The sequence below is a fragment of the Ranitomeya imitator genome, chromosome 3, assembly GCF_032444005.1.
Source record: "Ranitomeya imitator isolate aRanImi1 chromosome 3, aRanImi1.pri, whole genome shotgun sequence".
Lineage (NCBI taxonomy): Eukaryota > Metazoa > Chordata > Amphibia > Anura > Dendrobatidae > Ranitomeya > Ranitomeya imitator.
Genome location: NC_091284.1, coordinates 431,438,381 through 431,454,819, shown reverse-complemented (window position 1 = coordinate 431,454,819; position 16,439 = coordinate 431,438,381). Strand labels below are relative to the sequence as shown.

Below are 16,439 nucleotides of genomic sequence, written 5' to 3'. Positions count from 1 at the left end.
TCCTCCCATGTGCACAGGGTAAGGGGTGACAGCAGCACTGCGGGAGGTGGACCCCAATCCTCCCATGTGCACAGGGTAAGGGGTAACAGCAGCACTGCAGGAGGTGGACCCCAATCCTCCCATGTGTACAGGGTAAGGGGTGACAGCAGCACTGCAGGAGGTGGACCCCAATCCTCCAATGTGCACAGGGTGAGGGGTGACCGCAGCACTGGGAGAGGTGGACCCCAATCCTCCCATGTGCACAAGGTAAGGGGTGACGGCAGCACTGCAGGAGGTGGACCCCAATCCTCCCATGTCCACAGGGTAAGGGGTGACAGCAGCACTGCAGGAGGTGGACCCCAATCCTCCCATGTGCACAGGGTAAGGGGTGACAGCAGCACTGCAGGAGGTGGACCCCAATCCTCCAATGTGCACAGGGTGAGGGGTGACCGCAGCACTGGGAGAGGTGGACCCCAATCCTCCCATGTGCACAAGGTAAGGGGTGACAGCAGCACTGCAGGAGGTGGACCCCAATCCTCCCATGTGCACAGGGAGAGGGGTGACAGCAGCACTGCAGTAGATGGACCCCAATCCTCCCATGTGCACAGGGTAAGGGGTGACAGCAGCACTGCAGGAGGTGGACCCCAATCCTCCCATGTGCACAGGGTAAGGGGTGACAGCAGCACTGCAGGAGGTGGACCCCAATCCTCCAATGTGCACAGGGAGAGGGGTGACAGCAGCACTGCAGGAGGTGGACCCCAATCCTCCAATGTGCACAGGGTAAGGGGTGACAGCAGAACTGCAGGAGGTGGACCCCAATCCTCCCATGTGCACAGGGTAAGGGGTGACAGCAGCACTGCAGGAGGTGGACCCCAATCCTCACATGTGCACAGGGTAAGGGGTGACAGCAGAACTGCAGGAGGTGGACCCCAATCCTCCCATGTCCACAGGGAGAGGGGTGACAGCAGCACTGCAGGAGGTGGACCCCAATCCTCTCATGTGCACAGGGTAAGGGGTGACAGCAGCACTGCAGGAGGTGGACCCCAATCCTCCCATGTGCACAGGGTAAGGGGTGACAGCAGCACTGCAGGAGGTGGACCCCAATCCTCCCATGTGCACAGGGAGAGGGGTGACAGCAGCACTGCAGGAGGTGGACCCCAATCCTCCCATGTCCACAGGGAGAGGTGACAGCAGCACTGCAGGAGGTGGACCCCAATCCTCCCATGTCCACAGGGAGAGGGGTGACAGCAGCACTGCAGGAGGTGGACCCCAATCCTCCCATGTCCACAGGGAGAGGTGACAGCAGCACTGCAGGAGGTGGACCCCAATCCTCCCATGTCCACAGGGAGAGGGGTGACAGCAGCACTGCAGGAGGTGGACCCCAATCCTCCCATGTGTACAGGGTAAGGGGTGACAGCAGCACTGCAGGAGGTGGACCCCAATCCTCCAATGTGCACAGGGTGAGGGGTGACAGCAGCACTGCAGGAGGTGGACCCCAATCCTCCAATGTGCACAGGGTAAGGGGTGACAGCAGCACTGCAGGAGGTGGACCCCAATCCTCCAATGTGCACAGGGTAAGGGGTGACAGCAGCACTGCAGGAGGTGGACCCCAATCCTCCCATGTGCACAGGGTAAGGGGTGACAGCAGCACTGCAGGAGGTGGACCCCAATCCTCCCATGTGCACAGGGAGAGGGGTGACAGCAGCACTGCAGGAGGTGGACCCCAATCCTCCCATGTGCACAGGGTAAGGGGTGACAGCAGCACTGCAGGAGGTGGACCCCAATCCTCCCATGTCCACAGGGTAAGGGGTGACAGCAGCACTGCAGGAGGTGGACCCCAATCCTCCCATGTGCACAGGGTAAGGGGTGACAGCAGCACTGCAGGAGGTGGACCCCAATCCTCCAATGTGCACAGGGTGAGGGGTGACAGCAGCACTGCAGGAGGTGGACCCCAATCCTCCCATGTCCACAGGGAGAGGGGTGACAGCAGCACTGCAGGAGGTGGACCCCAATCCTCCCATGTCCACAGGGAGAGGTGACAGCAGCACTGCAGGAGGTGGACCCCAATCCTCCAATGTGCACAGGGTAAGGGGTGACAGCAGCACTGCAGGAGGTGGACCCCAATCCTCCCATGTGCACAGGGTAAGGGGTGACAGCAGCACTGCAGGAGGTGGACCCCAATCCTCCCATGTGTACAGGGTAAGGGGTGACAGCAGCACTGCAGGAGGTGGACCCCAATCCTCCAATGTGCACAGGGTGAGGGGTGACCGCAGCACTGGGAGAGGTGGACCCCAATCCTCCCATGTGCACAAGGTAAGGGGTGACAGCAGCACTGCAGGAGGTGGACCCCAATCCTCCCATGTCCACAGGGTAAGGGGTGACAGCAGCACTGCAGGAGGTGGACCCCAATCCTCCCATGTGCACAGGGTAAGGGGTGACAGCAGCACTGCAGGAGGTGGACCCCAATCCTCCAATGTGCACAGGGTGAGGGGTGACCGCAGCACTGGGAGAGGTGGACCCCAATCCTCCCATGTGCACAAGGTAAGGGGTGACAGCAGCACTGCAGGAGGTGGACCCCAATCCTCCCATGTGCACAGGGAGAGGGGTGACAGCAGCACTGCAGTAGGTGGACCCCAATCCTCCCATGTGCACAGGGTAAGGGGTGACAGCAGCACTGCAGGAGGTGGACCCCAATCCTCCCATGTGCACAGGGTAAGGGGTGACAGCAGCACTGCAGGAGGTGGACCCCAATCCTCCAATGTGCACAGGGAGAGGGGTGACAGCAGCACTGCAGGAGGTGGACCCCAATCCTCCCATGTGCACAGGGTAAGGGGTGACAGCAGCACTGCAGGAGGTGGACCCCAATCCTCCCATGTGCACAGGGTAAGGGGTGACAGCAGCACTGCAGGAGGTGGACCCCAATCCTCCCATGTGCACAGGGTAAGGGGTGACAGCAGAACTGCAGGAGGTGGACCCCAATCCTCCCATGTCCACAGGGAGAGGGGTGACAGCAGCACTGCAGGAGGTGGACCCCAATCCTCTCATGTGCACAGGGTAAGGGGTGACAGCAGCACTGCAGGAGGTGGACCCCAATCCTCCCATGTGCACAGGGTAAGGGGTGACAGCAGCACTGCAGGAGGTGGACCCCAATCCTCCCATGTGCACAGGGAGAGGGGTGACAGCAGCACTGCAGGAGGTGGACCCCAATCCTCCCATGTCCACAGGGTAAGGGGTGACAGCAGCACTGCAGGAGGTGGACCCCAATCCTCCCATGTGCACAGAGAGAGGGGTGACAGCAGCACTGCAGGAGGTGGACCCCAATCCTCCCATGTCCACAGGGAGAGGTGACAGCAGCACTGCAGGAGGTGGACCCCAATCCTCCCATGTCCACAGGGAGAGGGGTGACAGCAGCACTGCAGGAGGTGGACCCCAATCCTCCCATGTCCACAGGGAGAGGTGACAGCAGCACTGCAGGAGGTGGACCCCAATCCTCCCATGTCCACAGGGAGAGGGGTGACAGCAGCACTGCAGGAGGTGGACCCCAATCCTCCCATTTGTACAGGGTAAGGGGTGACAGCAGCACTGCAGGAGGTGGACCCCAATCCTCCAATGTGCACAGGGTGAGGGGTGACAGCAGCACTGCAGGAGGTGGACCCCAATCCTCCCATGTGCACAGGGAGAGGGGTGACAGCAGCACTGCAGTAGGTGGACCCCAATCCTCCCATGTGCACAGGGTAAGGGGTGACAGCAGCACTGCAGGAGGTGGACCCCAATCCTCCCAAGTGCACAGGGTAAGGGGTGACAGCAGCACTGCAGGAGGTGGACCCCAATCCTCCCATGTCCACAGGGAGAGGGGTGACAGCAGCACTGCAGGAGGTGGACCCCAATCCTCCCATGTCCACAGGGAGAGGTGACAGCAGCACTGCAGGAGGTGGACCCCAATCCTCCAATGTGCACAGGGTGAGGGGTGACAGCAGCACTGCAGGAGGTGGACCCCAATCCTCCAATGTGCACAGGGTAAGGGGTGACAGCAGCACTGCAGGAGGTGGACCCCAATCCTCCAATGTGCACAGGGTAAGGGGTGACAGCAGCACTGCAGGAGGTGGACCCCAATCCTCCCATGTGCACAGGGTAAGGGGTGACAGCAGCACTGCAGGAGGTGGACCCCAATCCTCCCATGTGCACAGGGAGAGGGGTGACAGCAGCACTGCAGTAGGTGGACCCCAATCCTCCCATGTGCACAGGGTAAGGGGTGACAGCAGCACTGCAGGAGGTGGACCCCAATCTTCCCATGTGCACAGGGTAAGGGGTGACAGCAGCACTGCAGGAGGTGGACCCCAATCCTCCCATGTGCACAGGGTAAGGGGTGACAGCAGCACTGCAGGAGGTGGACCCCAATCCTCCAATGTGCACAGGGAGAGGGGTGACAGCAGCACTGCAGGAGGTGGACCCCAATCCTCCCATGTGCACAGGGTAAGGGGTGACAGCAGCACTGCAGGAGGTGGACCCCAATCCTCCCATGTGCACAGGGAGAGGGGTGACAGCAGCACTGCAGGAGGTGGACCCCAATCCTCCCATGTGCACAGGGTAAGGGGTGACAGCAGCACTGCAGGAGGTGGACCCCAATCCTCCCATGTGCACAGGGTGAGGGGTGACAGCAGCACTGCAGGAGGTGGACCCCAATCCTCCCATGTGCACAGGGTAAGGGGTGACAGCAGCACTGCAGGAGGTGGACCCCAATCCTCCCATGTGCACAGGGTAAGGGGTGACAGCAGCACTGCAGGAGGTGGACCCCAATCCTCCCATGTGCACAGGGAGAGGGGTGACAGCAGCACTGCAGGAGGTGGACCCCAATCCTCCCATGTGCACAGGGTAAGGGGTGACAGCAGCACTGCAGGAGGTGGACCCCAATCCTCCCATGTGCACAGGGTAAGGGGTGACAGCAGCACTGCAGGAGGTGGACCCCAATCCTCCCATGTGCACAGGGAGAGGGGTGACAGCAGCACTGCAGGAGGTGGACCCCAATCCTCCCATGTGCACAGGGAGAGGGGTGACAGCAGCACTGCAGGAGGTGGACCCCAATCCTCCCATGTGCACAGGGTAAGGGGTGACAGCAGCACTGCAGGAGGTGGACCCCAATCCTCCAATGTGCACAGGGTGAGGGGTGACAGCAGCACTGCAGGAGGTGGACCCCAATCCTCCAATGTGCACAGGGTGAGGGGTGACAGCAGCACTGGGGGAGGTGGACCCCAATCCTCCCATGTCCACAGGGAGAGGTGACAGCAGCACTGCAGGAGGTGGACCCCAATCCTCCAATGTGCACAGGGTAAGGGGTGACAGCAGCACTGCAGGAGGTGGACCCCAATCCTCCAATGTGCACAGGGTGAGGGGTGACAGCAGCACTGCAGGAGGTGGACCCCAATCCTCTCATGTGTACAGGGTAAGGGGTGACAGCAGCACTGCAGGAGGTGGACCCCAATCCTCCCATGTGCACAGGGTAAGGGGTGACAGCAGCACTGCAGGAGGTGGACCCCAATCCTCCCATGTGCACAGGGTAAGGGGTGACAGCAGCACTGCAGGAGGTGGACCCCAATCCTCCCATGTGCACAGGGTAAGGGGTGACAGCAGCACTGCGGGAGGTGGACCCCAATCCTCCCATGTGCACAGGGTAAGGGGTAACAGCAGCACTGCAGGAGGTGGACCCCAATCCTCCCATGTGTACAGGGTAAGGGGTGACAGCAGCACTGCAGGAGGTGGACCCCAATCCTCCAATGTGCACAGGGTGAGGGGTGACCGCAGCACTGGGAGAGGTGGACCCCAATCCTCCCATGTGCACAAGGTAAGGGGTGACGGCAGCACTGCAGGAGGTGGACCCCAATCCTCCCATGTCCACAGGGTAAGGGGTGACAGCAGCACTGCAGGAGGTGGACCCCAATCCTCCCATGTGCACAGGGTAAGGGGTGACAGCAGCACTGCAGGAGGTGGACCCCAATCCTCCAATGTGCACAGGGTGAGGGGTGACCGCAGCACTGGGAGAGGTGGACCCCAATCCTCCCATGTGCACAAGGTAAGGGGTGACAGCAGCACTGCAGGAGGTGGACCCCAATCCTCCCATGTGCACAGGGAGAGGGGTGACAGCAGCACTGCAGTAGATGGACCCCAATCCTCCCATGTGCACAGGGTAAGGGGTGACAGCAGCACTGCAGGAGGTGGACCCCAATCCTCCCATGTGCACAGGGTAAGGGGTGACAGCAGCACTGCAGGAGGTGGACCCCAATCCTCCAATGTGCACAGGGAGAGGGGTGACAGCAGCACTGCAGGAGGTGGACCCCAATCCTCCAATGTGCACAGGGTAAGGGGTGACAGCAGAACTGCAGGAGGTGGACCCCAATCCTCCCATGTGCACAGGGTAAGGGGTGACAGCAGCACTGCAGGAGGTGGACCCCAATCCTCACATGTGCACAGGGTAAGGGGTGACAGCAGAACTGCAGGAGGTGGACCCCAATCCTCCCATGTCCACAGGGAGAGGGGTGACAGCAGCACTGCAGGAGGTGGACCCCAATCCTCTCATGTGCACAGGGTAAGGGGTGACAGCAGCACTGCAGGAGGTGGACCCCAATCCTCCCATGTGCACAGGGTAAGGGGTGACAGCAGCACTGCAGGAGGTGGACCCCAATCCTCCCATGTGCACAGGGAGAGGGGTGACAGCAGCACTGCAGGAGGTGGACCCCAATCCTCCCATGTCCACAGGGAGAGGTGACAGCAGCACTGCAGGAGGTGGACCCCAATCCTCCCATGTCCACAGGGAGAGGGGTGACAGCAGCACTGCAGGAGGTGGACCCCAATCCTCCCATGTCCACAGGGAGAGGTGACAGCAGCACTGCAGGAGGTGGACCCCAATCCTCCCATGTCCACAGGGAGAGGGGTGACAGCAGCACTGCAGGAGGTGGACCCCAATCCTCCCATGTGTACAGGGTAAGGGGTGACAGCAGCACTGCAGGAGGTGGACCCCAATCCTCCAATGTGCACAGGGTGAGGGGTGACAGCAGCACTGCAGGAGGTGGACCCCAATCCTCCAATGTGCACAGGGTGAGGGGTGACAGCAGCACTGCAGGAGGTGGACCCCAATCCTCCCATGTCCACAGGGTAAGGGGTGACAGCAGCACTGCAGGAGGTGGACCCCAATCCTCCCATGTGCACAGGGTAAGGGGTGACAGCAGCACTGCAGGAGGTGGACCCCAATCCTCCAATGTGCACAGGGTGAGGGGTGACAGCAGCACTGCAGGAGGTGGACCCCAATCCTCCCATGTCCACAGGGAGAGGGGTGACAGCAGCACTGCAGGAGGTGGACCCCAATCCTCCCATGTCCACAGGGAGAGGTGACAGCAGCACTGCAGGAGGTGGACCCCAATCCTCCAATGTGCACAGGGTAAGGGGTGACAGCAGCACTGCAGGAGGTGGACCCCAATCCTCCCATGTGCACAGGGTAAGGGGTGACAGCAGCACTGCAGGAGGTGGACCCCAATCCTCCCATGTGTACAGGGTAAGGGGTGACAGCAGCACTGCAGGAGGTGGACCCCAATCCTCCAATGTGCACAGGGTGAGGGGTGACCGCAGCACTGGGAGAGGTGGACCCCAATCCTCCCATGTGCACAAGGTAAGGGGTGACAGCAGCACTGCAGGAGGTGGACCCCAATCCTCCCATGTCCACAGGGTAAGGGGTGACAGCAGCACTGCAGGAGGTGGACCCCAATCCTCCCATGTGCACAGGGTAAGGGGTGACAGCAGCACTGCAGGAGGTGGACCCCAATCCTCCAATGTGCACAGGGTGAGGGGTGACCGCAGCACTGGGAGAGGTGGACCCCAATCCTCCCATGTGCACAAGGTAAGGGGTGACAGCAGCACTGCAGGAGGTGGACCCCAATCCTCCCATGTGCACAGGGAGAGGGGTGACAGCAGCACTGCAGTAGGTGGACCCCAATCCTCCCATGTGCACAGGGTAAGGGGTGACAGCAGCACTGCAGGAGGTGGACCCCAATCCTCCCATGTGCACAGGGTAAGGGGTGACAGCAGCACTGCAGGAGGTGGACCCCAATCCTCCAATGTGCACAGGGAGAGGGGTGACAGCAGCACTGCAGGAGGTGGACCCCAATCCTCCCATGTGCACAGGGTAAGGGGTGACAGCAGCACTGCAGGAGGTGGACCCCAATCCTCCCATGTGCACAGGGTAAGGGGTGACAGCAGCACTGCAGGAGGTGGACCCCAATCCTCCCATGTGCACAGGGTAAGGGGTGACAGCAGAACTGCAGGAGGTGGACCCCAATCCTCCCATGTCCACAGGGAGAGGGGTGACAGCAGCACTGCAGGAGGTGGACCCCAATCCTCTCATGTGCACAGGGTAAGGGGTGACAGCAGCACTGCAGGAGGTGGACCCCAATCCTCCCATGTGCACAGGGTAAGGGGTGACAGCAGCACTGCAGGAGGTGGACCCCAATCCTCCCATGTGCACAGGGAGAGGGGTGACAGCAGCACTGCAGGAGGTGGACCCCAATCCTCCCATGTCCACAGGGTAAGGGGTGACAGCAGCACTGCAGGAGGTGGACCCCAATCCTCCCATGTGCACAGAGAGAGGGGTGACAGCAGCACTGCAGGAGGTGGACCCCAATCCTCCCATGTCCACAGGGAGAGGTGACAGCAGCACTGCAGGAGGTGGACCCCAATCCTCCCATGTCCACAGGGAGAGGGGTGACAGCAGCACTGCAGGAGGTGGACCCCAATCCTCCCATGTCCACAGGGAGAGGTGACAGCAGCACTGCAGGAGGTGGACCCCAATCCTCCCATGTCCACAGGGAGAGGGGTGACAGCAGCACTGCAGGAGGTGGACCCCAATCCTCCCATTTGTACAGGGTAAGGGGTGACAGCAGCACTGCAGGAGGTGGACCCCAATCCTCCAATGTGCACAGGGTGAGGGGTGACAGCAGCACTGCAGGAGGTGGACCCCAATCCTCCCATGTGCACAGGGAGAGGGGTGACAGCAGCACTGCAGTAGGTGGACCCCAATCCTCCCATGTGCACAGGGTAAGGGGTGACAGCAGCACTGCAGGAGGTGGACCCCAATCCTCCCAAGTGCACAGGGTAAGGGGTGACAGCAGCACTGCAGGAGGTGGACCCCAATCCTCCCATGTCCACAGGGAGAGGGGTGACAGCAGCACTGCAGGAGGTGGACCCCAATCCTCCCATGTCCACAGGGAGAGGTGACAGCAGCACTGCAGGAGGTGGACCCCAATCCTCCAATGTGCACAGGGTGAGGGGTGACAGCAGCACTGCAGGAGGTGGACCCCAATCCTCCAATGTGCACAGGGTAAGGGGTGACAGCAGCACTGCAGGAGGTGGACCCCAATCCTCCAATGTGCACAGGGTAAGGGGTGACAGCAGCACTGCAGGAGGTGGACCCCAATCCTCCCATGTGCACAGGGTAAGGGGTGACAGCAGCACTGCAGGAGGTGGACCCCAATCCTCCCATGTGCACAGGGAGAGGGGTGACAGCAGCACTGCAGTAGGTGGACCCCAATCCTCCCATGTGCACAGGGTAAGGGGTGACAGCAGCACTGCAGGAGGTGGACCCCAATCTTCCCATGTGCACAGGGTAAGGGGTGACAGCAGCACTGCAGGAGGTGGACCCCAATCCTCCCATGTGCACAGGGTAAGGGGTGACAGCAGCACTGCAGGAGGTGGACCCCAATCCTCCAATGTGCACAGGGAGAGGGGTGACAGCAGCACTGCAGGAGGTGGACCCCAATCCTCCCATGTGCACAGGGTAAGGGGTGACAGCAGCACTGCAGGAGGTGGACCCCAATCCTCCCATGTGCACAGGGTAAGGGGTGACAGCAGAACTGCAGGAGGTGGACCCCAATCCTCCCATGTCCACAGGGAGAGGGGTGACAGCAGCACTGCAGGAGGTGGACCCCAATCCTCTCATGTGCACAGGGAGAGGAGGTGACCGCAGCACAGGGCCGGCGTCAGCACCCGGCACAGCGGGCAAATGCCGGGGCCCTGGGGAGAGAGGGGGGCCCACTCACGCTGTCATAGATACAGCTGGGAGAGCAGAGCAGGAGATAACATGCTCTCTCCGCCTACAAAGTCACTGCTGGCTGCGTTCTCTTAACCCCTATGTGCCAGCTCTGACACAAGCATCTTATCACTCAGTGAGTTGCAGCCAGGCAGGCACACATAGGGGTTAAGAGAAGGCAGCCAGCATGACATTGTTTGTGGGGGGAGAGAGCACGTTCTCTGCTCTGATCTCCGCCCCTGGCTGGCTGCCGTGCTGCTGAAGTTATGAGGCAGATTCAGGAGGAGCTCCTAGTCCTACCAGTGCATGAGTGAGTGGCGCTGCTATATACTATGTGGGCTGCTATATGCTACGTGGGCTGCTATATACTACATGGGCTGCTATATACTACATGGGCTGCTATATACTACGTGGGCAGTGTTATATACTACATGGCTTTGTTTATATGCAATCATGAATCGGGGTATGTGTTAAAGGGGGGGCCCACTGAGACTCTTTCGCCCGGGGCCCTCAAAAACCTGGAGCCGGCCCTGCCGCAGCACTGGGGGAGGTGGACCCCAATCCTCCAATGTGCACAGGGTAAGGGGTGACAGTAGCACTGCAGGAGGTGGACCCCAATCCTCCCATGTGCACAGGGAGAGGGGTGACAGCAGCACTGCAGGAGGTGGACCCCAATCCTCCCATGTGCACAGGGTAAGGGGTGACAGCAGCACTGCAGGAGGTGGACCCCAATCCTCCAATGTGCACAGGGTGAGGGGTGACAGCAGCACTGCAGGAGGTGGACCCCAATCCTCCAATGTGCACAGGGTGAGGGGTGACCGCAGCACTGGGAGAGGTGGACCCCAATCCTCCCATGTGCACAAGGTAAGGGGTGACAGCAGCACTGCAGGAGGTGGACCCCAATCCTCCCATGTCCACAGGGTAAGGGGTGACAGCAGCACTGCAGGAGGTGGACCCCAATCCTCCCATGTGCACAGGGTAAGGGGTGACAGCAGCACTGCAGGAGGTGGACCCCAATCCTCCAATGTGCACAGGGTGAGGGGTGACCGCAGCACTGGGAGAGGTGGACCCCAATCCTCCCATGTGCACAAGGTAAGGGGTGACAGCAGCACTGCAGGAGGTGGACCCCAATCCTCCCATGTGCACAGGGAGAGGGGTGACAGCAGCACTGCAGTAGGTGGACCCCAATCCTCCCATGTGCACAGGGTAAGGGGTGACAGCAGCACTGCAGGAGGTGGACCCCAATCCTCCCATGTGCACAGGGTAAGGGGTGACAGCAGCACTGCAGGAGGTGGACCCCAATCCTCCCATGTCCACAGGGAGAGGGGTGACAGCAGCACTGCGGGAGGTGGACCCCAATCCTCCCATGTGCACAAGGTAAGGGGTGACAGCAGCACTGCAGGAGGTGGACCCCAATCCTCCCATGTCCACAGGGAGAGGGGTGACAGCAGCACTGCAGGAGGTGGACCCCAATCCTCCCATGTGCACAGGGTAAGGGGTGACAGCAGCACTGCAGGAGGTGGACCCCAATCCTCCCATGTGCACAGGGTAAGGGGTGACAGCAGAACTGCAGGAGGTGGACCCCAATCCTCCCATGTGCACAGGGAGAGGGGTGACAGCAGCACTGCAGGAGGTGGACCCCAATCCTCCCATGTGCACAGGGAGAGGGGTGACAGCAGCACTGCAGGAGGTGGACCCCAATCCTCCCATGTGCACAGGGAGAGGGGTGACAGCAGCACTGCAGGAGGTGGACCCCAATCCACACATGTTCACAGGGAGAGGGGTGACAGCAGCACTGCGGGAGGTGGACCCCAATCCTCCAATGTGCACAGGGTAAGGGGTGACAGCAGCACTGCAGGAGGTGGACCCCAATCCTCCCATGTCCACAGGGTGAGGGGTGACAGCAGCACTGCGGGAGGTGGACCCCAATCCTCCCATGTCCACAGGGTGAGGGGTGACAGCAGCACTGCAGGAGGTGGACCCCAATCCTCCCATGTCCACAGGGTGAGGGGTGACAGCAGCACTGCGGGAGGTGGACCCCAATCTTCCAATGTGCACAGGGTAAGGGGTAACAGCAGCACTGCAGGAGGTGGACCCCAATCCTCCCATGTCCACAGGGAGAGGGGTGACAGCAGCACTGCAGGAGGTGGACCCCAATCCTCACATGTCCACAGGGTAAGGGGTGACAGCAGCACTGCAGGAGGTGGACCCCAATCCTCCAATGTGCACAGGGTAAGGGGTGACAGCAGCACTGCAGGAGGTGGACCCCAATCCTTTCATGTGTACAGGGCAAGGGGTGACAGCAGCACTGCAGGAGGTGGACCCCAATCCTCCCATGTGCACAGGGAGAGGGGTGACAGCAGCACTGCAGGAGGTGGACCCCAATCCTCCCATGTGCACAGGGTAAGGGGTGACAGCAGCACTGCAGGAGGTGGACCCCAATCCTCCCATGTGCACAGGGTAAGGGGTGACAGCAGCACTGCAGGAGGTGGACCCCAATCCTCCCATGTGCACAGGGAGAGGGGTGACAGCAGCACTGCAGGAGGTGGACCCCAATCCTCCCATGTGCACAGGGTAAGGGGTGACAGCAGCACTGCAGGAGGTGGACCCCAATCCTCCCATGTGCACAGGGAGAGGGGTGACAGCAGCACTGCAGGAGGTGGACCCCAATCCTCCCATGTGCACAGGGTAAGGGGTGACAGCAGCACTGCGGGAGGTGGACCCCAATCCTCCAATGTGCACAGGGTAAGGGGTGACAGCAGCACTGCAGGAGGTGGACCCCAATCCTCCCATGTGCACAGGGTAAGAGGTGACAGCAGCACTGCAGGAGGTGGACCCCAATCCTCCAATGTGCACAGGGTAAGGGGTGACAGCAGAACTGCAGGAGGTGGACCCCAATCCTCCAATGTGCACAGGGTAAGGGGTGACAGCAGAACTGCAGGAGGTGGACCCCAATTTTCCCATGTGCACAGGAACAGGGTAAAGGTTGACAGCAGCACTGCAGGAGGTGGACCCCAATCTTCCCATGTGCACAGTAACAGGGTAAAGGGTGACAGCAGCACTGCAGGAGGTGGAGCCCAATCCTCCCATGTGCACAGTAACAGGGTAAAAGGTGAAAGCAGCACTGCAGGAGGTGGAGCCCAATCCTCCCATGTGCACAGTAACAGGGTAAAGGGTGAAAGCAGCACTGCAGGAGGTGGACCCCAATCCTCCCATGTGCACAGTAACAGGGTAAAGGGTGACAGCAGCACTGCAGGAGGTGGACCCCAATCCTCACATGTGCACAGGAACAGGGTAAAGGGTGACAGCAGCACTGCAGGAGGTGGACCCTAATCCTCACATGTGCACAGGAACAGGGTAAAGGGTGACAGCAGCACTGCAGGAGGTGGACCCCAATCCTCCCATGTGCACAGTAACAGGGTAAAGGGTGACAGCAGCACTGCAGGAGGTGGACTCCAATCCTCCCATGTGCACAGGAACAGGGTAAAGAGTGACAGCAGCACTGCAGGAGGTGGACCCCAATCTTCTCATGTGCACAGTAGCAGGGTAAAGGGTGACAGCAGCACTGCAGGAGGTGGACTCCAATCTTCTCATGTGCACAGTAACAGGGTAAAGGGTGACAGCAGCACTGCATGAGGTGGACTCCAATCCTCCCATGTGCACAGTAACAGGGTAAAGGGTGACAACAGCACTGCAGGAGGTGGACCCCAATCCTCACATGTGCACAGGAACAGGGTAAAGGGTGACAGCAGCACTGCAGGAGGTGGACCCTAATCCTCACATGTGCACAGGAACAGGGTAAAGGGTGACAGCAGCACTGCAGGAGGTGGACCTCAATCCTCACATGTGCACAGGAAGAGGGTAAAGGGTGACAGCAGCACTGCAGGCGGTGGACCCCAATCTTCCCATGTGCACAGTAACAGGGTAAAGGGTGACATCAGCACTGCAGGAGGTGGACCCCAATCCTCCCATGTGCACAGTACCGGGAATGGGTGACAGCAGCACTGCATGAGGTGGACCCCAATCCTCACATGTGCACAGTAACAGGGTAAAGGGTGACAGCAGCACTGCAGGAGGTGGACCCCAATCTTCCCATGTGCACAGTAACAGGGTAAAGGGTGACAGCAGCACTGCAGGAGGTGGACCCCAATTCTCACATGTGCACAGGAAGAGGGTAAAGGGTGACAGCAGCACTGCAGGCGGTGGACCCCAATCCTCACATGTGCACAGTAACAGGGTAAAGGGTGACAGCAGCACTGCAGGAGGTGGACCCCAATCTTCCCATGTGCACAGTATCAGGGTAAAGGGTGACAGCAGCACTGCAGGAGGTGGACCCCAATCCTCACATGTGCATAGGAAGAGGGTAAAGGGGGACAGCAGCTCTCCACAACTCTGACTAGTGTACGGTTGCACCACTGTAATTTTGGTCACATGATAGAACCGACCTTACACTGACCGCACTGTCCAATGTTAGTCAGTAGGGCTGACCAGATGACATGTTCCTCACACAGCCCGAATGTCCATGTGACAAAGATTGCAGCATGTATTAGTCTGCCATGGACGAGACTCGCCTATCCCTGTCTCTGGATGTGCAAAAAATCTAATCCAATGCAAAACAACTGTATGGCACCCAATTTTTAGATACATTGTGATTATTAACTGAAGAAATGGTATTTGGTCTTAAAGATTTTAATAACTGCTAATGTATAAGCCGGATGCCACATGGATGTAAAGCTTTGACATACAGATGATTCATGAATGGCAGACAATACAGATGAAAATCACGTTTTTCTGGATGAAATTCTGCGTATTTATTATCCTCTCATGTGAACTAAGGATACATCCACCCATCCGTGTGACACGTCCTAGTGCTGTCTGTCCTTTCTTCTGGGGACAGCGCACAGACTCAGAGTTTCATCGACTCATACACATGTACTTTAAAAACAGATCCGTCTCCTGTCTGTGAGCCCGTTTTGTAGTTCAGACCATTAAAGTCTATGGGGATTGGTAGTAAATGAATGGAACATGGAAGACCTACTTTGTACTTCAGAGCTCCATCCCTACCTGATACATTGTGAAGAGTCATTGGATAAAAAAAGTTCAGTTGAAAAAAAAACGGAAGAGACTAAAAACTGATGCATCTAAGGTAACATCGGGGAAAAAAGTCAGTCAATTCCTCTCGGATGGTGACACGCCAATGTCTGAATGTATCCTCTCACACAGTCCCAGGCACATGCTATGTTTCAGCTCATCATACTCAGGAAACCCAAGTGTCACCTAGTTACATCCTAGTTTGTTTTTTTTCTCTTCTGTTTTGTTTCACCGAAGAATTTTTGGATCCATTGACTTTTAGCAATGGATCAGTTAGAATGGATGATAGATAGATCACTGAAGTACAAAGTACATTTTCTCTGTTTCTTCCGTTTTACCTTAATGGCCAGATCTGTTTTTGAAATGGATGGATCAATGACACTACTAGTCACAAGGATCAAATGGTAAGCATACAGACATGTCACATGGCTGTGTGAATGTAGCCTTAGACTAAGCGAACCTTGTATACCCGTAATGCAAAACTTCTAATTGGCATCATAAGACATAAAAAATAATACATAAAGATCTATAGTCATTCCATAATGTGTACATAACAATCTAATAGAAAGATATACATAGGTCTAGTGTAAATATAGAGACTGTGAATAAGAGAAAGTGTGCATATGTCTGTGATGCAATGGTTAATATCAGCTGCACTCACCCTGCCGATATAATCCATCGCAGAAGACACATTAAGCAAACAGAAAACAAAGACCACGCTGTCATCAGCATCCCTCAGTTTCCTACAGCGCATGTCCTCAGAGAGGAACGCCCCCTGTCATTAAAGCATGGAGAGGATCAGGTTATGCAAGCTCCAGGGTATGTCAGGCCAGGTTGTCAAGGTAGCAGAGATGCCCTGAGCTGCTATAGCTGTCACTTACATAACCATGTACAAACCCCTTTCTAAGCCATGTTCACACCTTCAGTATTTAACCAGTATTTTATATCAGTGTCTGTAAGGTCGGACTGGAGCACCGGGATGCCAGAAAAATTCTTTGGTTAGCCCAGGTCCTCTGCGGGCCCCCGAGCAGGACGTAGAGGGGACCCGATGATTTCAACTGAATGCACATCTGCGTAAAGTCTACACTGCAATCGTTAACATGGCTGCTGACCTATCAAAGGCCGGTGGCTGACGTCATGGCGCCCGTCGCACACAGCACATGAAAATGACCTCGACGGGCGCACTGACGTCAGCCGCCGGCCTCTGATAGGTTGGCAGGCATTTTAACACGACCGCGCTGGATCTGAAGGTAGAGGATGCTGCACAGCCCCAGGAGCGCAGGCAGGTAAGAATAAACCA

General features: G+C 58.4%; 1 protein-coding gene across 1 annotated transcript in view; it reads right to left on the bottom strand.

Moving 5' to 3' along the window:
• SRRM3 (serine/arginine repetitive matrix 3) overlaps positions 1 to 15,897 on the bottom strand; it is a 777,290-nt gene extending 761,393 nt beyond the window's left edge. The window contains exon 1 of the mRNA XM_069757291.1: positions 15,801 to 15,897. The gene's annotated coding sequence lies outside the window, so the exon portion shown is untranslated. The remainder of the gene's footprint in view (positions 1 to 15,800) is intronic.
• Between the last annotated feature and the right edge of the window lie 542 nt (positions 15,898 to 16,439).